Source organism: Labeo rohita, chromosome 19 (genome assembly GCF_022985175.1).
Source record: "Labeo rohita strain BAU-BD-2019 chromosome 19, IGBB_LRoh.1.0, whole genome shotgun sequence".
NCBI lineage: Eukaryota > Metazoa > Chordata > Actinopteri > Cypriniformes > Cyprinidae > Labeo > Labeo rohita.
In genome coordinates, this window is record NC_066887.1 from 15,077,486 (window position 1) to 15,103,798 (window position 26,313).

A 26,313-nucleotide genomic window follows, 5' to 3' on the forward strand; every position below is an offset into this window, starting at 1 on the left:
AAAGCTTGTGATTTATTGGATGGGAGGCACAATATGTAGTCATTCATCAACCGAAAACAAACAGCATAGACCAAAAGATCGATTGGGATTTACGAATCAAAATTGGTTCATAAAAAATGAGAATATATTACAATTGTTGTCACTTTGGAGTGTGGTGTTGAACCTGAAAAGTTAAGAAGTCTTATCTGTTCATCTGTTCTCTTCAAAATAAATGCAAGCCTATATTGTCCTGTAGGTTCATGATTTAAAATGAAAATGTAAAGAAAACTAAAAGCAATTAAATGTGTTATTATAATTAAAATATGAACATTAAAATGACGGGTTATAATAGATTATGACGGAATTTTTATGACCCTCTTCGTCAAAATGACAGACAATGTTAAAGTCTAACGCAACCACTGATGCAGACACAATCGAATCGATAGTACCACAATGGTACCATTTCCCATGCAGGGGCCCAGTACAACCTTCTTCATAAAATTTAAAGACAGCTATGTATATTTTTATAGCTTTATATTTTTTTTCATGTTTTATAAAATATATATTTAGTCTTCCATTTACAGGCTTTCTAAATAATAGAACGGATAAATTCTAAAAAACAAACAAAACAACTGTACTGTTACTGTTAAACGCTAACTGTCCCAATGTTATTCTACTACATTTTATATATTGTTATCATTTTTTTATGAATATTTTGAATTAGCTTACATTTATATATTTTTAGTTTCTGTTTTCAATTATAATGTTAAGAGGTTTCATTTGTCATTTCTCTTCTTTTTTGTTTAAATTATATATTAACAAAAAATATATATATTTAAGTCTTAAGTTTTTCATTTCATTTTAGTTTCTTTTTTTTTTATTATTATTATTTTGTAATTTTAGTGCTTCAGCTTAAAAATTTTCGGTCACACTTTATTGTCCAATTCTCGATTTTTACAAACCATTAACTAAGACTTTTGCCTCAATAAACTACTAATTTGCTACTTACTAGTAGTTCAGGTATTGGATTAGGTATGTAGAACATGTTCATGCAGAATATGTGCTTTATAAGTACTAATAAGTAGCCAATATGTTATGAATAGGCATGCTAATAAGCAACTAGTTAATATAGTGAGAATTGTTCCCTATACTAAAGTGTTACCAAATTTTTAGTTCTAATTTTTTAGTTTTAAGATTTTCATCCAGTATTTAAAATGAGAAATATATTTTCTTCTGTTTTTAGTGGTAACACTTCATAATAAGGGTCATTAGCAATAGTTAACCACATCGACAACATGAACTAAGGATGAACAATACTTCTTCAACATTTATTAATCTTAGTTAATGTTACTTTCAGCATTTACTAGTGCATTATTAAAGTCACAAGTTGTGTTTGTTATCATTAGTTAATGCACTGTGAACTAACTTGAACTAACAATGAACGACTGTATTTTTTTTTTTACATTAACAAAGATTAATAGTGTGAAAAATGTATTGCTCATTGCTCGATCATGTTAGTTAATACATTAACTAATGTTAACGAATGACACCTTATTGTAGTGTTACCATTTTAGTTAATTTCAGCCTAATTTTAGTTAACAAAAATGTTTTAATAATTTTAGAACAAGCTAACAACCTTGCCTTCAACATCAGAAAATCATTAATCAAAAATAATCAAATAATTCATCTCTTGATTACAGACCATATTTTTGAAAGCAGAATGAAAAATAACCCCTGGAGTGAAGCAAAAACTGAAAAACCAAGGTAAATAAATGAAGAAGAGAGGAAAATATGCATGCGGTGCAGGCAAAAAGAAAGACAAAAGCAAATAATGTAACTAGTGTAGCTGATCTCACAAGCATATATATTTAAAATGCTTCACTCTGTTGAAACGAGTGCTTCCTCTCTTCCTCACAGAAATAGATTGAATTCGCATGGCTTCAGTGCCATGGGAGAGAAGGATTGCAGGCTTGGTGTAGATTTAAGCTTTTACCATTAAGAGCTCTGTCTTCTGAACACATTGTGCAAGCAATTCTGTCGTCCATCAGAGCCACTGAAAGTTGCTTTTGCATCAAACAGACTCCGGGTGGAAGGCTGTAAATGGAAGTGTCTTTCCCTAGACGCTGCATCCTACAATCCCACCGTAACTTGGCAGGAAGTGACATTCCCTCAGCCTAGGACTACTACAGTATGAAAAATGTTTCTGCGTTATTCTGCTGCAGGCCTTTACTGTGTTGTGGAGTGTACTGCAGAACAGATGCAGCTCATCACAGTGTTGTATGACTAGTTGATTAGTTAACTAGTTTAGCTATATTTGTTTATGTAATTTATTTATAATAAAGCTGTGTAAAGGGATAGTTCACTACAAAATTAAAGGAGAAGTTCATGTCCAGAACAAAACTTACAGATAATGTACTCACCCCGTTGTCATTCAAGATGTTCATCCCTTTCTTTCTTCAGTCGTAAAGAAATTGTTTTTTGAGGAAAACATTTCAGGAATGTTCTCCATAGAGTGGACTTCAATGGTGCCTGTGACTCTGAAGGTCCAAAATGCAGTTTCAGTGCAGCTTCAAAGGGCTCTAAACGATTCCAGACGAGGAACAAGGGTCTTATCTAGCAAAACAAACTGCTATTTTCTAAAAAAAATAAAGATGTATACGCCTTTTAACCTCAAATGCTCATCTTGTCTAGCTCTGCTATCAGCATGCGTACTCTGTGTAATCCGGGTCAAAACAGTTAGGGTATGCCGAAAAACTCCCATCTCATTTTCTCCTCCAACTTCAAAATCGCCCTACATCGCTGTTTTACCTTTTTTTTTTGTAAAGGGCGTTTGACCTTACATCTTCATTTTGTAAACACAGGGTCGGTAGTTCTGCAGCGATGTAGGACAATTTTAAAGTTGGAGGAGAAAATGAGGTGGGAGTAGTAAAGATATTGACAAAATAGTCCATGTGACATCAGTGGTTCAACCGTAACATTATGAAGCTACGGGAATACTTTTTGTGCACAAAGAAAACAAAAATGGCAACTTTATTCAACAATTAGAGACTGACACGAAAGACAAGAAATTGTTGAATAAAGTCATTATTTTTGTTTTCTTTGTGCACAAAAGTATTGTTGTAGCTTCATAAAATTATGGTTGAACCACTGATGTCACATGGACTATTTTAACAATGTTCTTAATACCTTTCTTACTTGTTGAAAGCTCTCGGTTTTCATGAAAAATATCTTAATTTATGTTCTGAAGATTAATGAAGGTCTTCATTAATGAAGGTTTGGAATGAAATGAGGGTGAGTAATGACATAATTTTCATTTTGGGGTGAACTATCCCTTTAAACAACATGAATACAGTGTGCTGTGCATAAGGTGTTAAGTTTTGCATGGTAAAACTGTTTTGAAAAGGAAAGATTTAAAAGGACTGTTAAAATAAATTTAATTAAATGTTGAATGCACTTAGCATTTAAAATATTTAATTTTAGTGTTTATTTATTTATTAGTATAGTATAGAAATCTTTGTCAAAATACATTATTTAATTTTAAATAAATTAATTTAGTAAATATAATTTTTAAGTAAATTTTAATACATTTTTGGTATTGGTCTACTTTTTCTACTTTTTTTCTCAGTGTGTGTCAAGTTAATAATTGTCTTACATTTTATTCCATTTGATTTCACCCTGCTAAAACCAGTTACCAATAACTGTGTACAAGGCCTGCTTAAAAGATTAGTTCACTTCCAGAATAAAAATTTCCTGATAATTTACTTACCCCCATGTCATCCAAGATGTTCATGTCTTTCTTTCTTCAGTCGAAAATAACTTTTTAGTTTTTTTTTTAGGAAAACATTCCAGGGTTAGATAGGTCTTATCTAGTAAAACAATCTGTAATTTTCTGAAAGAAAATAAGAATAAAAATGTATTTAGTTTTTAACTACAAATGCTCATCCTGCACTAGCTCGACCTCACGCACTATGTAATTACATTGGAAAGGTCTCACATGGTTAGTTCTTCATCTGTGTACTTCGGTTCAAAAAGGTAGGGTAGAGTGAAAAACTCATCTCATTTTCTCCTCCAACTTTAAAATTGTCCAACATCATTGTTTGACCTTTTTTTGTAAAGGGCGTTTGACTTTCTTTGCATCTTCACTTTGTAAACTAGATCGGTACTCTCACCTACGTCATGCATGACCTTTCCAATGTGAAGTTGAGCTAGTGTAAAACAAGCATTTGTGTTGAAAAAGTATATAAATTTGTTTTGCTAGACAAGACACTTATTCCTTCGCTGGGATCTGAAGCTGAATTGAAACTGCAGTTTGGACCTTCAACCCGTTGGCTATATGAAGATAAATCCTGGAATGTTTTCCTCAAAAACCAAATCAAAAAATGTATTTTCGACTGAAGAAAGAAAGACATGAACATCTTGGATGACATGGGGGTGATTACATTATCAGGACATTTTTATTGTGGAAGTGATGTAATCCTTCAAGGTATTACTCAACTATTAATTTATTTTTTGAGTAAAGTAGTAGATTAGTTTTAGCTGCACTTTGTTCGTAATAAAAGCAGGTCAAAATGGAAGAGACAAAGATGTTACTTTATTTGTGTCCTCATGTGACTTGCAGTACAATTGAGGTCAAAACAACCCAATGTGTAGCATCTACCAAATGAGCTTGTCTGTTTAGAGCAGAGTAACATCTTGACTGAGCCAAGATATAGTCAGAGACCAGTTTGTGTAAACATTGCTTCTTGCTAATGACAGCAACAGGCAATAACTTTTCATTCTCTAGACAAAGGCACTTTGTTCGTGAACCGATTAGGAGCCATATTAAAGCAGTACTGTAGACGTCTGACGCATACTGTAGTCACCAGTGTATTATGGTCTATCATAATTGGATTACAGTGCCAGGCTTTATTACAGAACCTTTAGTAAGATAGTATTATAGAACAGCAAGTGGGCCTCTCAAGGACCATTAGCAACGAGCAACACAAGGATAAATCAATTGCTATTTGGCATGTGCCACCTGGAGGTAAGCAGATATGATTAGAGGATTTTTAAATGGTAAGTTCAGTTAGAGGTTAGGACTTTGTTGAATGCTGGAATGGGGATGGCACTGTGTTTGTATATGCGTCAGTGTTTGATATGGCAGAGCAGGTCTTCATGTGATTACCCACTGGCAGAGAGAGACCGAGCAGGCCTCGTACTGTGAGGTTAAACATCCAAGCGCTATTGCTAGCAGTAGTAGCTAGCAGCATGTCTCGTTAGATTTTCATGAAGATATAATGGGACTCATGATACCCATGTGGGCTAGAGGGCTCATGCCACCACCAGCTCGCTTTCAAGCCTCCGGCTCTGTCATGTGCTGTATCTGTCTCATGTATAATTTCACCCTCATGCCAACCTCTTTCCTCATTGGTTGTCTTTTATATTCCTTCTTTCTTCCTCTTTAAGCACTTTTCAATCTGTTGTTTGCTTCAGTAGTCCATTTTGCCCCTTGATGTTGTTTCTCTTTGTATTTAACTTTATTTCTGAGTGAACCTTCCATTGAATGTTTTTTGTTGTTTTGGTGTTTTAAAGTTCCACTGAAGTGCAGTGTTGTTCTATGTGTTGACTTAATTTCAAATGAAACAGGAAGATAAGGCAGGACATACAGCATTTTTAAATAGTCAGTAGTTTTTTGTTTATGTCACAGCTGAGCATGCTTTTGTTGAGTTGAGCTGCATTTGACAGTGTATGACAGCCACAATCACATCCATAATGCATTATCTATATATAAAATAGCATTCTGTGTAGAATTCAAATGTGTCTGATACGTTTTGTGGTCTGCACGAGTCACGCATATTATCCACTCCGTGCTAACATGTCTCTCGACCGGAGCAGGCTGTGTGCGCACTGCGATGTTTCGTGTGGCACAAAGCAAAACCAGACTTCATTTGACCTGATGGATAGCATATTTACACTGTCTGAATCGTTCCCTATCCCGTATATAGTGCACTACATGGCGGGATGCTTCGGATTCTAGAGAGCATTTGTTTGGACGGAAAGTTTGATGAGAAGTTGAAGTGCAGGGTGATGTCATCAAAACCATTGATCCATGTTGGCGGAAGTGAGAGACTGTAAATTTTGAATGCTTATATCTTCTAAATACGAATTTTGCCATAATGCTAACATATTCATATTAAAGCCAAAAAACTTCAGTTTTGATTTTAATGGGGACTTTAACACCAAATCCTGGGTTTAATCTTTCTGTCAACTTATCTTCTTCCAATTAGTACAAGTTTTGTATTTCTTTTTGGAACTGATTGGTCGTAGGCCTCATTGATCTGAGTTCATTCACCTCAGTTTTTGAGGAAAGTATTAAAGCATTATTTGTGGATAGTTTTGGAAATATTCCCTCAAAAACTGAAGTGCATAAGCTCAGATCAATGACCAATCAGTTCCAGAAAGAAATACAATATCTGTGCTAACGGAAAGAAAACAAGTTGATTAAAAGATTAACTCCAGTGTATGGTAATAAACATACTCTTAACACATTTTATAAGTGATTTTTTGTAGTCTGGACATTTGTGAACAAACATAGTAATTTTAAGTCCAAAGTGATAGCATTTTTAAGGAATAGAAAATCATTTCTGGGTCAAAATGATTGTAACTCAACATGAGGGTTAAGACAAGATGAAGATGATTTATTATTACTAATTTTGTCCTTACAACAATATTAAGAGAAAAAGAAAAGAACATTCCTAAGAAATGGGACAAAACATTATTACAGAGTAACTTGCTATTTTCTTCAGTTCTGTCGTTATCTGTTCCTCAGCTAGCACTTCATGCTAGAGCAGCTAATTCTAGTCCTAATCTTTCATTTTTCTCCTCTATTCCTTGTTTTTTTGGAGCCGGGCCCTGTTGCCAGTATTTGGGATTCACCCAGGGTCCTCATTAATCTCGAAGGCAGGCATGCTGGGTAATTGAAAGGTGTACGGCTGGCAGGAGTCAAGCGGTTTTGGATTTATCAGTCCCACACTGTGGCTGGACGCTAACAGATGCCAGCTTTCCTCCCTCTCTTTTACTTTATTGCTTGCTTTTCATCTATCTCACTCTGCTTTTCCACCCAGCCATGGTACTCCATAAATGGAGGGATGGGGAAGAGAGAAAGAACATGATGGTAGCCAAGTCCGACTTGCTTCGTGTGCTGCTGGGCTGAAGGTTGGTCGTAATGTTTGGCGTGCCGAGAGAGGCAGGAGGGGAACAAACATATGTGAGGGGATCTGTTTTTATATTTTATATTTCTAAATAAAAAACAGCAAAACTGAGCTATACTGACAGCACACTGCAGGTGCACGGTGAAAACATATGCCAGACTTCTGTCGAATGGCAAGAGAGACAAAAAAAAAAAAAAAAAGAAAAAAAAAAAGACAAAGTGGTATATTTTTGGCTTTGGAGGAATAGTATCCACCCATAAAAACTCATAAGTTGCAGTTCTATTCTAAACAACATGACAGTGTTCAGTAATATTCATATTGCTTAACCATGCATGCCTTTTATGTGATAAAACAGAGGTTTAGAGCTTATGCCTTATTGGAGTTATTTAGAGTATAAATAATGGAGAACATTCATAATAGTGTGGTGAAATTCCTGTGAAAGGTTGTAACTCAATGCGAGAAAAAGGTTTGTTCAAGAATATTCTGTGATATTTATGACAATGAAACCTTTGGGTATTTCTCAACCATAAAACACTGAGAACTCATGTCTCAATCTACTTCTTGGAATTTTCCCCGCTCAGAATCAATTGAGTCATCCATTTGATTTATGAGGGACCGAATAGACCTTTCATCTATAGGCTGAATGAAGTGAAGAGACTTCTGTGGATCATACACTGAGCAGTGATCCCTGAATTGCAGTAAAGAGACTTTGTTGTCTTGTCTGATTTAGATCACAGTCTATTTCGTAGCAGTTTATACTGTAGTGAAGGATTCCCGACGAATCCAAAATGTTATTACTGTGATAAAACTCTTGACAGGAGATAGATGGCTTGTATGACAGGTCAAATCTCTACTGGTTTGTCTTGCCAATCATCCAAAATGAACTTTGTCACACCTGCCAATAATATGTGAACTGAAAAAGGGTTACTGGCCTTAAATTAAGTGGAGTTGAGTTTTTCTTTAGCAAACTGGTTGTATTCTTTGATTCTTTTTCTTATATTTCTTTTATCAGATAAAGATACAGATAAAACTGCAACAAGCTCTTGTTCTAGCAACATGTGGTTATCGTGCAATTCTTTAAAAATACTAATATTATCTTACATATCTTTATTAGAGCTCAAAAGTTAAGCAATTTTGTGTCTCTAGCAAACAACCTAATCTTCATGAGCTCATCTGTTATTGGTCAGACAGACAGATAGCCCGCTCCAAACTCACACCATTGGTTGAAGTATTGTTGCTGGTCAGGAAAATCAAAGTGCCATCAAAGTGATAATGACTTGTAGTTGCTTACATTGTTTAAAAGGGTATTGTTCACACAAAAATTTAAATTCAGTTATTAATTACTCATCCTCATGTCGTTCCAAACTCGTAAGACCTTCATTCATCTTTGAAATGCAAAATAAGATATTTTTGATGAAATCCGAGAGCTTTCTGACTACCACGTTCAAGGCCCAGAAAAGTAAAGACAATGATAGACTGACAAAAAAAAGAAGACATTGTTGAATGAAGCTTTTGTTTTAGTTTTCTGTGTGCACACAAGTATTCTCGTCGCTTCATAAAGTTAAGGTTGAACCACTGATGTCAAATGGACTATTTTAACAATGTCCTTACTACCTTTCTGGGCCTTGAAGCTCTTGGATTTCATCAAAAATATCTTAATTTGTGTTCCTTAGTTCATGGAACTGGAATATGAGTCCAAGATATGAGAGCATATTACCATTGAAAAAGTTTGGTTCAACTTTAATTTTGGACCTATGCCTGTTGTCTTTTATGCGTCCCTTCCCTTCGTTCTCTTACCTGGCACCTACTGTTACTCTTGTTCTGTTTATCTCTTTCTCTCCTGGTCTCTCTGGGAGCATGTCAGCTTTGAGATGGAGTTTCACAAAGATACAATGACAGGAGATGACAGAAAAGACAGCTTAAAATGGTACGAGTCGGTGCGTATGCATATTTGTGTGTATAAATGTTATCCTCCTAATGTCTTCCCAGACTCTGGGGACAAGAAACAGCAAAGTGGACAGACAACAAGGAGCTTCAAGGGCAGCCTGACAGTCCTGGGAATGATTTACTAAACAGCATCACCCAACTTTTCAGTTATTACAGACAAAGTGTTGGTGCCGTTATCGGTGGCTTTCTTCTCGCTTGGGTTTACAGAGTGTGATGAAATTGATTCGACAGCAATAGTGCAGTAACAAACTCAAACTCTGAGGAAACAAACTTGTGAACAAACAGTATAAAGCTTGTTTTCCCCCCTGGCTAGATGCTGTATGTACAAAAAAGAAAATGACAAGAGATTTTTAAAGGTTTGGTGCAGAGCAGACGGCTACACAAGCGTTTTACAGTTTCTTTGTTATTGCGAGGCGCTGTAGTCGTTCAGAGGGAGCGAAAGTAGATTAAAGTGTCCATTTCTGCAGTTAATGGAAGTGTGGTGTATGTTGGGCTGAGATCTGTGAAGTTTCTGTTTTGCTCGACTGAGTGAGTGTGACTTCAAAATTAATATTCTATTGCTGGCAAAGACATCAAAGCAATGTATTTAATGCTTAATCTAATTCAGACCTAATATTAGCTTGGTGAATTGTTGTAGAATTAAGCTTCAAGCTGGAGTAGTTGACAAAAAAAAAAGGATTTCTTTAGAAAAGCACAGAAATATCACACAGGCTGAAAAAGATCCAAGTGGCAAGAATGCAAGCGTAAAAGTCACCTGCTCGTTTTTCAAATTAAATGTTAATGGAACAGTCAAGGCTGCCTAATATCAGTTTTGAAAAGTGTTTTGCATTTTCACGGTCAGTAGTTTGTGGGTCAGTGACCACATTTACATGTGCAACAACGAAATGTGATGGTAATGCTGCTGCTCACGCAGTCTCTGGCTGAATATAAGGAGCAGAGACTGGTGGCAGCGAGTTGTGTTAATAGAGTTCACAGAGTGAGTTCAAGGGTGGAAGGAAAACTTCCAAATGTCTCAGAGTTCGTTCATGAAGTTGGGTAAACAAAACTTGTCATTTTTGGATGTCCGATCACATTCGCACTTTGGTCAGAGGCAGAAATAATGCAACTAAGGTGTTTACTTGCCTGTTCATTGTATTGTAACATCAGAATACCCCCATCTTTTAAAGGGCACCTACATTACAAGATGCAATATAAGTCTTAGGTGTCCCCAGAATACAGGTGCATCTCAATAAATTAGAATGTTGTGGAAAACTCAAATTGTGAAACTCGTGTATTAAATAAATTCAGTGCACAAAGACTGAAGTAGTTTAAGTCTTTGGTTCTTTTAATTGTGATGATTTTGGCTCACATTTAACAAAAACCCACCAATCTCATAAGACCAATAAAAAAACATTTTTAGTGAATTGTTGGCCTTCTGGAAAGTATGTTCATTTACTATACATGTACTCAATACTTGGTAGGGGCTCCTTTTGCTTTAATTACTGCCTCAATTCAGCGTGGCATTGAGGTGATCAGTCTGTGACACTGCTGAGGTGGTATGGAAGCCCAGATTACTTTGACACTGGCCTTCAGCTCATCTGCATTTTTTGGTCTCTTGTTTCTCATTTTCTTGACAGTACCCCATAGACTCTCCATGGGGTTCACGTCTGGTGAGTTTGCTGGCCAGTCAAGCACACCAACACCATGGTCATTTAACCAACTTTTGGTGCTTTTGGCAGTGTGAGGAGGTGCCAAATCCTACTGGAAAATGAAATCAGCTTCTTTAAAAAGCTGGTAAGCAGAATGGCATTGCACCCCAAATCATCACAGACTGTGGAAACTTAACACTGGACTTCAAACAACTTAGGCTATGAGCTTCTCCACCCTTCCTCCAGACTCTAGGACCTTGGTTTCCAAATGAAATACAAAACTTGCTCTCATATGAAAAGAGGACTTTGGACCACTGGGCAACAGTCCATTTCTTCTTCTCCTTAGCCCAGGTAAGACGCTTCTGACGTTGTCTGTGGTTCAGGAGTGGCGTAACAAGAGGAATACGACAACTGTGGCCAAATTTCTTGACACGTCTGTGTGTGGTGGCTCTTGATGCCTTGACCCCAGCCTCAGTCCATTCCTTGTGAAGTTCAACCAAATTCTTGAATCGATTTTGCTTAACAAGCCTCTCAAGGCTGCGGTTCTCTCGGTTGGTTGTGCATTGTTTTCTTCCACACTTTTTCCTTTCACTCAACTTTTTGTTAACATGCTTGGATACAGCAATGTTTGTGGCCTACCCTTCTTGTGAAGGGTGTCAATGATTGTCTTCTGGACAACTGTCAGATCAGCAGTCTTCCCCATGATTGTGTAGCCTAGTGAACCAAACTGAGAGACCATTTTGATAGCTCAGGAAACCTTTGCAGGTGTTTTGAGTTAATTAGCTGATTGGCATGTCACCATATTCTAATTTGTTGAGATAGTGAACTGGTGGGTTTTTGTTAAATGTGAGCCAAAATCATCACAATTAAAAGAACCAAAGACTTAAACTACTTCAGTCTGTGTGCACTGAATTTAATACCCCTTAAAATACCCCATAGATCATTTATTATATCATTTTGAAAGTGCCTATTTTGAGTCGAAACAGAAACAGACAGTTTTCGTACATGTCTCTTTAAATGCAAATGAGCTGCTGCTCCCCGCCCCCTTTTCCAAAATGAGGCTCTGCCTTTTTAGCTCGTACCTCAGATACTCTGCTAAAAAACATCTGTTTTGTTTTGATTATCATGTCTATCTCACTAAAATCATGCGTTTTAAAGCCAGATCAGTTTATACCTCTGATAAACAGTTTTCTGAGCGCAAACATCTGAAGCATGTGCAGAGAAAGTGGCTGTCACACGGCATGTGAGTACTAAACTAAGTTCTTTTTCATGTCGTATTGCACTTAAACTGTCAAATACACAAAAGTTTATCTTAAAAGCACACATACGTTACAAAAAATTGTCAGTTATGTCTGTGAAGGTAAACAACTGGGAAAGAAATTGCATGTTTATATTAGATCAGTGCTGTATGTGCTGTTAATATGACCCAAACAATAAAACAAAAGCAGGAAAATATTACTCACTTTTAGTCACCCCATCTCAAGCAGTTTCTAAAATGTTTATATTTATGAAATAGAATAAAAAAGAGAATGAGCACATAGACACAAACCCAACTGAACCAAACAAGCTGTCTGTTGATGACTGTGGTTCTGTTGTTTCTCTGCATGTAATGATGCTGTAGTTCAGTGTGTGTTGATGGAGGTGTACCATGGTGAAAAGAAGCTTAATCTCAAAGGAGAGAGAGTGTTTTGGGATCCAGCACAGCTATATTACTGCTGCAAATCACACCACCCGCAGAGCTACACCCAACACGCTCTTGTGCTTATAGCAGGCTAAATGCAGAGGGGAGAGAGAGACATACCAGTTGTGCAGCCGTGTAAATGATTGTTTTTGTAGCATTAGGTGGCCTGCATTTCAGCAGGAGACACCAGCAAATGGGACGCGGCAACTGATAAATACTGTATGTGCCTTATGTGTCATCTCTGTCAGAATCTGACAAGTCTATCAGGAGTGTGTGTGCATATAAATCAAACGTCTCATGTTTTATGTATAGGACCAACAAAATTAGACAATGCGTTATAATTTAAGAGTATGAAGCTTAACTAAGATGTATAGTCAAACATTAGATATAGAAAAACAGCCTTTCAAAATTTTCAGCTGCTCTACTTTATCAACATTTTCTGCTATATATTATATATTTATTGTGTCCTGCATTCCCTGAGGACAACATTCATTATTTCACTAGTTTCTTCTCCTCTCTGCACTTCTTTATGGTATATATTTAGAATAACAGAGTTGCTGTAAGGAAATACCGTATAGGTGAGGGAAAATCATTGAATAATGGAAAACATTAAAAAGTATAATTAGATTAAAAATAGGGCTGTCAAGATTCCTCGATTTAATTCGAATACTCAATTTTAAGAAATCCTTGACTGTAATTTGCCCGTGTTGAGTAACCTGCAAAATACCAGAAGTGGTGCGTTCCATGAACCATGAAATGCCATATTTTCTACGTTTTCTAAGGTGCACAAAACATTAACCATTTAAAAATCATGTGAAAATATTGTGAATTCAAAATGCGTAGTTTATCATGCATAATAAAATAAGCGTAGTGCTATTGTGAATTCACAAAGGCTGCAAATCAGTTAACCCTTTAACTGTCACCTCCCCTCTGTGGGACGCCCAAGATTACTTCACCATTTTACAAATAAATCCTCATCTAATCATGACAAACTATTTATTGTTGGGAATATCTAAGACTCCTAAATAAATATTTTACCACTCGTTTGTGTTACAAATTATGTAGGAAAAGTTATAGATTAATTTATGAGAATAGGGCACCTCAAAAATCTACATCATAACAGAAGTTCTGACCTTTGTCACAAAAAAGACTTGTTGCCTTTTTATCACGCAATATAACACTTAAGAAATTCTATATCAACTGAAAACTTAAAATCTCAAAATTCATCCTTTGAAAACTATTTTAGAATCAGACATTGCATTACTATGGAAATTGTACATCAAAATCATATTACAAAATGTTTTGCTTCATGAATTATAAAAAATTAAGTTTGGATAGTGCATTTTTATGTCTATGTTTAAGACAGGAAGTGACAGTTAAAGGGTTAAATAAATATATGTGGTTTGGTTTAATATGCATTTTATTTATATGCGTCTTGGTTTAGATGCAACTCAGAGCGGCTCCGTTCACAGTAAAAGCTGCTCCACACAAACAGTTATCATTTCTATCCGTGGAGTGTCTCAAACTCAGATCTCTGCATATTACTGAGTTTGGATTTCTTATAGCCTTCCTCTGGAAATCAACACATGCCATTTCATTAGATTTGTAAGGTGAATCATTTATAAACCTAACACAGGAGAATACATCAGTATCTTTCTCGATATGCTAACTGTTCATAGTGATTGTTCTGCTAAGTTATGCTGTCTAAACCATGGAAAAAATGTGTGGAAGCCGCTAAATTATATATATTATTATATTATTAATTATGTATAGAGAAGGGCTTAGTAAGCAGGGTGCAATATTTTGACGAACTAAAGTTAATAGGTGGTAAAGATACATACGAGCAGTATAAATTAAGATATTAGCCTAATATTTCACCTACCTGACTGGAAATGATAAGAACAAACTTTTTTTTTTTTGACAAGTTTCTTGCCCTGGAAATCCTGGTTCAGTTTGGCCAACCACAAATGCCTTTTGTTCCTCTGACAGTTTTTTTTGTTTTGTTTTTTTGCACTCTTCTCCTTGATTTGTTATAACTTTTGGCAGTCTATAGTACACTAAATATTTTTTTCCTGGGCTGACCGATTAGAACAGCCCAAAACATGACAATAACTGACCATTTTCAGCAGCAATAATCAGCAATATATGCAAATTTAGTTCGGTTCCGTGGCTTTGTTTATGTTCGGTGCCCCAAGACGTAAAGGATCGCTATAGGATTAGATTGCACATTAAAATATAAAAACAATCATCAGGCCATTGGCACCCTCTGCAGGCCTCTGATATAATCATAATGTACGTTAGTTCTGTTGTTTATAATACATTATGTCTTAGAGTAATTAGAGTAATTATTCCGACGATTAATCGAGTCATCAGATAATCATATATATATATATATATATATATATATATATGTATCTTTGGCATCTTTGAGCAGTTTTTGAAGTTAACTGTAGTATCCTTATAGCATTGCTTTTAATGTATAAATAATGAAATGTGAAAAATCTATTATTTTGCATTGTCACACCAAATGAGCTCTGAAAAGCACCAATTTACGAAACTTCAGCGAAAGCCAAAACCGCTACTTGACCTATTGATGTGCTCAAAGGTGTGATCTGTTCTTTCTGCTTGAGCAAAGGCCGCTTCACCACAAAGATGTCCAAATAATTGGCTGTTTTGAGCTTGTGTCAAACCACGTTACCCTGCATTCCTCAAATGATCTCCTCGCAACTGCAGAGCTACAGTCTTTGATTAACAACATACACATTTCATTTATTAAATTTTGCTATCAGTGCATAAAACTCTGGTCGCATAAAGCCTGTAATGATAACCAGACATATTTTTCAGGCTTTTCATGTCGGCCTTAGATAATGTGGATCTTTTGTCTAAAGACATAAAAACAGTCTGTGATTTCTTCACAGAAACAGCCACAGAACTGTACTACATATCAATTCAAGACCTGTAATTTCTGTTCGTTTCTGGGGCATTGTTTTGAAGTCCCAACAAAACTGTGTCTTCAGTAAAATCCATCTTGCATTTTGCTGACATGCATTTTGGTGTAGTTACTCAGACAGATGTTCACTTGATAGATGTGGAATGTACTGTACTGTTCTGTCAGGGAATCAGATAATATACAATGGTGTAGCTGTTCGATCCTTTCTTGTGTCTTCTTACATTCCACCTCAGGGAAAATTGAGCTGTTGTTTACCACTGTGTGGTTTATTCAGACTGAAAATGTCTATTTTGTATTTGTTCACTAAAGTGTTATTATGGTTAACTAAAAATTAAACCGTAAACAAGTTACTTAATATAAATATGAACTGAAATAAATTAAAATATTAAGTTAAAATATTTAATTTTGAAATAAATATAATTTATTGAAATAACTAAGACTAAAACTAAATGATTTAAATAAAAATGGTAAATGTAATAAAAATATATAAAGAAATAAAATATACAAAATATTAATAAAATCAGTTTTATTTTAGTATCAGTTTTTAATTAATATTTTGAATCAGTTTTCATTTTTATATTATCCTTTTTATTTTAATCTTAGCTAAAGTTTCAATAATTTTGTTTTAGTTTTTGTGTGTGTGTTTTTTTGCCATTTTTATTACTTGTTATATATGTCTATATAGTCTTTTATTTATGTATTTTATTTAAGTACATAAAGTTAAATTAAAATCAGAAATGCCATCTTGTCAACTAGCTAAAAGTTTTTTTTTTTTTTTTTCAATATATTATTTTAGTTCACATTTATTTTATTTCAAGCAATGATTTTTTTAATGATTTTAATTTTATTTTCAGTTTTAGTTTTAAGGGGCATTTACATAATTAATTAAATTATTTTTAATTAAAAATGCAAAACTTTTATGCATTTGGCCTTTCATTTACATTAAAACTGTTTTGAGGGCCTGAATACTTTTGAAAACGGGTTTCAAAGAGCAAGTTTTTGAAAACCATCATATTTCTGTGCAAACTACAAAAAGCAAATATGTGAATACTGTAACTTAATGTGCATACATATGTGTAAACATTTTAAAAATGCAAAGGAAAACATTTTTCTGTTTTTAGTACATGGTTGTCATGTAAATGTACCTTTAGTTAAGCGTAATAAACCATCATCAAAAACTATAGTAGTATCTCAATGATACTGTAATAACACTGGTTCATAGCTTAATCATCAGTGTGCTAAAGTACATTTTTTATAGTAAGGTGGAGCAGACTTCTTGATATGAATCCAAGAAGGTGGTCAGTGGACAGTGGGGCTCAGATGCAGTGATTCTGTCTTGAACCTCTGCGAGTGTTTGGCCATGTTGATTCGTGTCTCTGTGGTGTTTGTGAGGTCATGCACGACCGAGGGGAAGCTCATCCAGATTCAGCGTGCTGATCCGGGGAGCTAAAGATGAGGAGGCAGGCCAGGAGGCTGTGGAGCACATCAGCAAGCCCTCTCTCACACAGAATAAACACACTTCATCTTCCATGCTGCTCCAGCTGGCCCTCAGCTGCTGTTTCATACAGCACTGGGACCTCTCTTATTTCTTCTTCTCCATTAGGTTCATCGTCACGTAGGCCTGCCATCTCTTTTCATACATGCTAACTCAGTTTTCTCTTTCTCTATTCCTCTTTATCTTCACTGCTTCTGGTGTTAAAGAGACAGTTCACAAAGAAATTATGAATTCTGGCATTATTTACCTATAAGTCATTTCAAATTTAAGCTTTTTTTGCTTTGATGGATGTGTTTTTTTGCAACATTGGGACATGTGCAGACGTGCATTTTGGTGTAGTTACTCAGACAGATGTTCGCTTGATCGCTACAGAATGTACTGCACTGTGCTGTCAGGTAATCAGATGTGTATAATATACAATAGTGTATCTGTTCCATCCTTTCTTATATCTTCTTTGATTCTCTTCAGGGAAAACTGAGTCGTTGTTTACCAATATCTACCATATGAGAGCTTTATATAAAAGATAATAAAATAAAATAGAAAAAAAGGCACTGATACGTTTTTGGACTTAATAACCAATGTTCTTAGGTCAGTCATATTGGACGTCTTCTTAGATTGCTCTTCAGGGAAAACTAAGTCATTGTTTACCATACGAGAGTATCATGTGACAAACAGAATAGAATAGAATATTAAAATAAAAAAACTAAACTAAAATAAAATAAGATAAAATAAAACAAAGACACTAATCCATTTTTGGACCTGCTGATATCTACTGTTCTTCTTATATGTCATAAGTAGCGCGGGTATATTTATAGCAATAGCCAACAATACATTGTACGGGTCAAATTGATCAATTTTTATTTTATGGCAAAAATCATTAGGATATTAAGTAAAGATCATGTTCTATGAAAATATTTTGTAAATTTCCTACCATAAATACATCAAAACTTAATTTTTGATTAGTAATATGCATTGCTAAGAACTTCATTTGGACAACTTTAAAGGCAGTTTTCTCAGTATTTAGATTTTTTTGCACACTCAGATTCCAGATTTTCAGATCTCTGAGATCTCAGCCAAATATTGTCCTATCCTAACCAACCGTACATCAGTGGAAAGCTTATTAATTCAGCTTTAAAAAATTTCAAATTTCAAAAGATTTACCCTTATGACTGGTTTTGTGGTCCAGGGTCACATCGTCATTGTTTACCAATATCTACCATACAAGAGCTTTATGGTAGAGACAGGACAACAAGTGAAATTAAATTAAATTAAATTAAAAATAAATAAATAAATAAATAAATAAATAAATAAAATTAAAATAAATAAATAAATACGTACATACTCTGTACTCTTAGGCCACCCATATTGGACATTGTGTATTTTTATTTATTTATTTATTTATTTATTTATTTATTTATTTATTTTAAATTAGATTTTGCTTTGGGGAGGAGAAAATGGAGAGGAGACAGGAAAGTAGGTGGAAGGTGTAGCTGTTTTCTTATCCTTTCTTGTATCTTTTTAGATTGCTCCTCAGGGAAGATTGAGTCAATGTTTACCAATATCTACCATACAAGAGCTTTATGTGAGATACAAGCAAAGAAACAAGCAAACAATAAATAAATACATAAATAAAACTGATCCACTTAGGACCTGCTAATACCCAGTGTTCTTAGCTCAGCCATATTGGACATTGTCTGTATTTTTAATTTTTTTTTTTTTACCTATATTTTTATTGGGAAAATGGTGAGGAGACAGGAAAGTAGGGGAAAAGTATAGCTATTTCTTCTCATACTTTCTTGTATATTCTTATATTGCTGCTCAGTTGAGTTAATGTTTACCAGTATCTACCATACAAGAGCTTTATGTGAAATAAAATAAAATAAAATAATGGCATCGATCCATTTTTGAACCTGCTGATACCCAGTGTTCTTAGGTCAGCCATATTGGACGTTGTCTATTTATTTATTAGTTTTGGCTTTTTGCCTATATTTTTATATGGAAAATGGAGAGGACACAGGAAAATAAGGTGAAAATATAGCTGTTTCTTTTAATCCTTTCTTGTATCTTCTTACATTGCTTCTCAGGGAAAATTAAGTCATTGTTTAACAAAATCTACCATACGAGAGCTGTATGTGAGAGATCTATCAATCTATCTATCTATCTATCTATCTATCAGTCTTTCTACTGTTCTCTCAATCGTTATAATGTATGATCTGTTTCTTTTTTCTACCATTCCATTGTTCATTCTAGTATTGTATTGCTCTATTTACATTATATATATCATTCCATCGCTTCATTTCATTCTCTCCTGCAGTCTCACCACTGGTGCACTCTGCAGTGAGCTGAATCAGTAATTCAGACGGAGCACTTCTATTCATTTTGTCCGCACTGACTCCTGCATCGGTTACAGTACTCAACAGCACTATTGATTTGACCATGGGCTACAGTCATTTGCGTTACGACTGGGGAGCAAAAATAGAAATGCCAGCTTATGGCTTTTGCTTCAGATGTAGAAAAGCAGGGCAATCTGCACTCTCTAATGCCAGTGTAATTGTTCTGTACTTATAGTATCCATTTGTTAGCCTCCCCTGTGTTTATGCTGCAGTATTTCTTTATATCTGTCAGTATCTATGTGTGTGTGTAGTGGTAGGGGTTATCTGGGTCTGCTTATCTCTGTCCACTGTAATTGGCCATGAGGAAGAGATGAGCACTATTATGTCATAATCAGCATTAGTTGTGCCCTGTGTTATTTTCACACCCCACTCCACTCTGCAATCTATCTCATAAATACACACTCGCTCATTCTTTAACATTTAATTTCTTCTTTATGTAAATGATTTATCACAAGGTGTTTCTAAAAATAGATTTTTTTTCATCCACTCTCCTTTGACACACTTTATTTCTTAGCCGTCTCTTTTTTTACTCCATATATAGGCAGCTGCCTTGTTAGCATGTTGCTAAGCTAATGATACAATATTCTAATAGCTAATAGACATAGACTACTTTAACTGATACTTTTCAGTACTGATTGAAATATGCTTATTCTCTGACTACAAAATTAAGTTTGTTTTTGGAACTGTCTTTGTTTTGGATTTGCACCCATGACACCTTAAAATGTAGCCTCCATAAGCAGCTCACCAGATTTTGGAATAGAGCATCTGTCTCTTTTTTTCTGTCAGACTCCTCTTGTGAGAAGCTGAGGTTTCTGCACAGTTGTGAAGATTAGTGTGATACATGAAGGACTGAAAACATTAGAGGAGTTTGATTAACTCAGCTTTTTTTTTTCTTTCTTCTGCCATCTGGAGCAAGTTGGGATAGTGTTGCAGATATGTGTTTTTACTAACAGTGTGTGCGTGCGTGTGTGTGTGTGTATCCATGTTCAGTTTATATAGTTCTTCCTCTCATTAGATAAAGGATATTAGTTCATTTAATCCGTTAATTAGTTTCAATTCACTCCTTTTTTTAATCCCCATAAAACCTTTACAGTCTCAATTATCAAGCCGTTTTGATTTTCTGAGCAGTATGACATCATACTGCTCAGGCCCCGCCCACAACGTTGACAGACTATCCCTATTAGCATATTTCCATCCTCACCTAGTTGTATGCTGTCCGCCTTTTTCTCTAGTTTTGTTTTTTATGGTAACGTTCCTCCGAATACACAAAAACCAGAAAGGGGCGGGGTTAACAGTAGCTCATTATCATTTAAAGAGACATGCACCAAAACGGGTTGCTGTGAACAGAGCTGTTTTGGCAAGGTAGAAAGGGTGTTGTTTTACACAACCAATGAGGAATTTTAACCAAAGTATGTTGCAGACATTTTATAAACACTCTAAAGAATCATACCAACTTGTGGAAAATGGGCATGCGATGTCTCCTTTTAATAACTGACTTTTTTTCAAAAACACTTCGTTTTTTACAGACCCTGCTTATTTACAGTAGTGCAAAGAGTTTAGCAACTATATTCTCATACTGATCAGTCTTTATCTTTCATCTTCTCTACCTGCTTCTGTCTCTTTTCACTGTTGTTTCCTTTTTCTTCACATGGTTATACACACGTGCTAAGGTTCAAACTTGGGTGCACATTTGTTTAGTGTTGCTTTGAGAACCACAGCTGAAATCTAAACGGAATTATTCATTCCCCTTTGGGTTCTCAAAGCATTACATGCATGAGTTCCAGTCTATATCGGCAGTGACAGATGCAGGCAAAGTAATTTGCGGCAGTGCACATAGTGGAAAGCGAGAGGGAGTGAGAAATGCTCAAAAAATGTGATTTATCTGTTCATATTTTCAAAATCATTCATTTTTTACTTTACTGCAAAGCCTCTCAAATAAAAATTAATCAAGCTACACATTTCACTGAGCTTGCTCAGTGAAATATGTTTAGCCTGAACTATGATAAAACTTCTACTCAACCATGTAACTTGGTAAAATGTTGTGTACTAACCATTCTGCAGTCATTCTGAGTCTTATTATCATCATAGCACTAGATTTGATTTTAAAATGTTAAAATTGAAGACAGGTGATGCATACATTTAGGAAACAGCCGTGCTATAAAGACACACCCGAGTACCAAAAGGGAACAGACTGTGTTCTTACTTCTCCCAAAATGAGGCAGAAACAGCATTACGCCTCATGTACTAACTGCAAATGTGTTAGGGACACTTAATTTACCCATTTTGCAAACCATCAAAACAAATTTCAGCAGAAATCTACATTCTAAAACCCTCATATCTGCTAGATTAGACCCAACAGCAAGGTATAATTGATGTGTACCATCATTCAGGAGTGTAAAAGTGATTTAAGAATCAATTTACCACTGATATTTAAAGGGATAGTTCAACTAAAAGTAAACTTCTGTTATTATTTACTCACCCTCACGTCATTCCAAGACCTTTGTTTATCTTCGGAACACAAATTAAGAGATTTTTGATAAAATCCAAGAGCTTTCTGACCCTGCATTGACAGCAATGCAACTGACACGTTCAAGGGGCAGAGAAGTAGTAAGGACATCAATAAAATAGTCTGTGTGGCATCAGTGGTTCAACCTTAACTTCATGGTAAAGTCGTAAATGCGCGTTGAAGACTGACAGGGAAGAGAAGTTGAATAAAGTAGTTATTTTTGTTTCTTTGCATAGAAAAAGTATTCTCATAGCTTCATAACATTACAGTTGAACCACTGATGTCACACAGACTATTTTATCAATGTTCTTACTACCGTTTTGGGCCTTAAATGTCAGGGCTTCAGACTAACATTTGAGAGCCGTGGCACCAGCGCTACCAAGTTCTACAGCAGCAGATTTGGTAGCGCTGGGGGTTGGTGTGTGGGAATGTTAAAACGTTAAAAATATAGATCATTTAATCATAAAATTATTATTTTTTTTGCATTAAGAAGTGCAGTTACTAGATATATTACATGCTCATTTCCTGTTTATTTCATGTTTATACAGATTTTACAGTAAAGCACTAAGCTCGAACTGGGAAGCATACAAAATTTAGTTTTATTAACAACAGTAATGTGCAAAATCTAATTTTTATACAGAAAATGTGTATGTTCTACTATTATTAAATGTATCATTATTCTATAGTACTGACAAATGATTATGTATGATTTAATCACAAATTGAAGAAAAGTTTGTGTTTTTCAAGCTTTTCTTACTTCAAACACAAAAAAGTGTAAAACTCTGTTTATTGATGATTTAGTTAGTGATTTTGTAATTTCAAAATATAAAGCAAACACTATAAATGAATGACTAATAAGCCAATAATTGCTCATCTGCTGCCATCTACGGGTTTTAATGGTGATTTGATGTTCGTTTTTTTTTTATTATTTTACACGTTTGTTTACAACAAAGTATATTTTGGTCATCCCATTGAAAATAACATTCAAATTCGATCATTTTAGAGCTTTAACGTGCTTAAAATAGTTGTGTGCTTGAAAAGTGCTTGAAAGTCATTGAAAAGTGCATGAATTTTTCTCTCAAAAGGTTGTACAAACCCTGAAATGAACAATGTTAATAACATTCGACTATTTCTGCCACAACAGTCAGCATACTACTTGACATTCATCTGAGAATTCTGGGCAGAATTTGATTTTTAGTAGACCAAAGTAACCTTATTCATTCTGGGGCAAATTTAAATGCCTCTCACTGGATCTCGCAGCACTGTGGAGTAACATTGTCGCAAAATCAACTTTGGTTTCTGAGTGAGGCTGTTCTGAGCACGGATAAATTTGTTTGCGTTGCGGTCCGAGCTGATAAACGGTCCATGCTGCGCAGCTCAAATGAGTAGTGCACTCTTGTTGTGCTTTTTCTCATATGCAACATAAATGCCAACGCTTATGAGTAAAAGAACATGGTGGTCAAACCAGTGCAAAAATAGTCACAAATATTTGGAGCCCTGCTTAAATGTGCTATTATTGTTGTACAGATCTTATCAAAAATATGATAATTTTTGTTTCAAAGATGAACGAAGGTCTTATGGGTTTGCAAAGACATGAGGGTGAGTAATTAATGACAGAATTTTCATTTTTTTGTGAACTATCCCTTTAAAAACTCAAGTGTTGTTCAATTTTTCAAAAAAAGCAAAAAAAAAAAAAATAATAATAATAATAATAATAATACTGGTTTGGAATGGTATAAGGGTGAGTAAATGATGATGGAAGTTTCATTTTTGTGGGAACTGTCCCTGTAAGTGTGTATTTGTGTATTTGTTGTTAATCAATGCTCCGGCAAGATAAATCTTTTGTTTAACATAGCAATGAGATTTCTACAGCTCTTGAATTTTGAATGAGATACAAGAGACAAACAAGAGAGACAGAAGAGTGTTCAAACAAGGCCATCAATCCTCTTTTTACACTGTTTGCACTGTATTTCTTCCACTTTGATTCAGCTCTCATTTTGGATCTGCACATGTGCGTGCACATCGTTCTTTCATGCTCCGTGACACATGTGGTGGTATTTCTCTCCAGTCACGTTCACTTGGCACACTCCATGCTTTATTAAATGTACAGTGGGGTCTTATTGAATTAGCCAGGCTCATTTAGAAGTACTTTGTTGTGCGTATATGTGACTCCGGAATCGCTCAGCTTTTCAATTCACCATCACTCATATGTGATTAAACCCTAATAACACTTCTTATTTGAAATGAGCTGGAACTCTAAGAACAGAATGTACATCTGTAAAGTGTTCGCTGTGCAGCTCGTTCTTCTTTGTTTTACAGACTGTCAGCCATTTTCCTAAGAAATAGTTTGATCCAGAACAAGGAGGTTAAGTAAGAACACTCCCTCTTAGCATTGATTTGGCTAAGTGATCATTTGTATCAATTTGTCAGGCCTTTGTGTTGTTTGGTGCATGCAGGAGGCAGAGTAAAGTGACAATACAGTTCAGGGACAGCGGTGTAATTGTTGTACTCAGTATGTATCAGTATCAGCCCTGAAGCTTAACTCTTAACCGAATCCTCTTATCGAAAGGAACTTTAAGGGTTCAGCTGCACATGTTATTGTATTAAAGATTTACACATGACCAGCAGCAACTGAAAAGCTGGCTGTGTACTCATGTATCGCAATCAATGAAATAATATTAAATTTTGAACACAGGATTGTTTTTGTAAGGAAAAGTTCCAGCATTTTTTTCTGAGGATATTTTAAATTGGAAAGACAGTTGGATTGGAAGTTAGCATGGAACTGTGCAATAACTTGACATAGTAGTTATTATTATTACATTATGATACACTATTTTTGACCTAGTTATTAACTGTACATCTTTTACAATGCCATAGTCTGCTATATTGTGCATATTTATTTTAATTTTTTTTTTCCATTCTATAAAAGAAGTAAAATTAACTTACAAGAATCAGATGATTATTATAGAAGGAATCTTTATAAATAAATAAATAATCTGTAGAAATAACCACATTTGAAATAAGCAGATGTATTTATTTATTTAAAGAGATTTTTTGCATTTCTATAGTAATATAATTGTTTTTAATCCAAATTTTTATATAGAATATTCAGTTTTTTCTATATATCTACAGTTGAGGTCAATAGTTTATCTGCAAAATGTTAATTATTTTACTAAAATAAGGAAAAACTATGCATTTTTGAGTTTAAAGATCAGGGTAAATTTAACTTTTTTAATCTTCTCGGAAACATGTAACTATCTTCTGTAGCCTCTGAAAGGCAGTACTCGATGAAAAAATGTGATATTTAGGCAAAATAAGAAAAATGTACACAACAACTCCATCGTTTTTCCTTCTGGAGCATCAGTGAGTATTTAGACCTTCTGTAAAAGTTGCAAATGAGTCCCTCAGTTGTCCTCAGTGTGAAAAGATGGATCTCAAAAACATACAGTCGTTATTGGAAAGGGTTCAAATACACAAAAATGCTGAAAAACCAAAGAATTTGTGGGACCTGAAGGAAGGGACTCATAAACAACTATCACTAAACAAACAAACAAACAAAAAAAAAAAAAAAAAAAAAAAAAAAAAAACAGTATTACGAATCAAGGGGGTGTAAACTTTTGAACGGGGTCATTTTTATAAATGGAATATCTTATTCAGGTCAGTACTAGATAAACAATAACATGCATTTTGTATGATCCCTCTTATTTTGGTAAAATTATTCACATTTTGCAGATTCAGAAAGGGGGATGTAAACTTTTGAGCTCAACTGTATATCCATGCAGTAACTTTATGAACCCCCCTTTGAAATAATGGTGCGATTGTCTCCATGCAATCCAGGATAGGGCAATTTTATTTAATACTTCCTGTGAAATTACAGGGGCAGATGCCCATTAGTATTTAAATATATTTACATTTTTTGTGTACAAATGTCCTGTGGCCCAATGAAGAATTCGGTTTTAAAGGCTGCTAAGCGCCCCCTTAAGGAAGACCCGTTAGTTTCTAATAGGGAACAGTTATTAGCCGACAACATTAGCAGCACAATGGCATTATTATGTAACCTCGCCAGTCACAACTTCTCAAGAAGAAAAATCTTCCATGGTTTATGCAGGCTTTGAGTTTATGTTGCGTCTCAAGCTTCAGGCCATTCATTACAGAAAGTAAGCCAACCCCATTTTTTTCCATTACATGAGCATGTGATCTATGAAATAAAATAAAAGGAGATAATTCTATATGAGGCCTCCATTTCTGAGATGTCGCATAAAAATAATCTGTGATTTATTGCTACATCATGACTTTAGTTCTGGTTTGGAATGAGAGGGCTGACATCCTCATGCTCTCAGCACAGTTCACTATGTCTGTCTTACAGCTAGAGTAAAGATAATATCAAGATAGCGTGGGATTATAGGATAGGTCATATTGGATTGATGGAGTGTCATAAATGGGACCTCAATCAATGCCAGGCTTTTGTGTGTGCCATATCACATGGATCAATTTGCTTTATTCCATTTGTGGGGGAGCGAAGGGAGGTAGACACAGCCATGACT

The 26,313-nt window shown here is 35.0% G+C and overlaps 1 protein-coding gene across 3 annotated transcripts in view; it reads left to right on the forward strand.

Moving 5' to 3' along the window:
* The window catches only part of dlgap3 (discs, large (Drosophila) homolog-associated protein 3), a 205,266-nt gene that overhangs the window by 42,212 nt on the left and 136,741 nt on the right, over positions 1–26,313 (forward strand). Inside the window, exon 1 of one of the 3 annotated variants that reach the window (XM_051137252.1) lies at positions 4,929–5,002. The exons of the other annotated variants lie outside the window; for them this stretch is intronic. The gene's annotated coding sequence lies outside the window, so the exon portion shown is untranslated. Of the gene's footprint in view, positions 1–4,928; positions 5,003–26,313 lie in introns of those variants that run through there. 3 annotated transcript variants of the gene reach the window in all.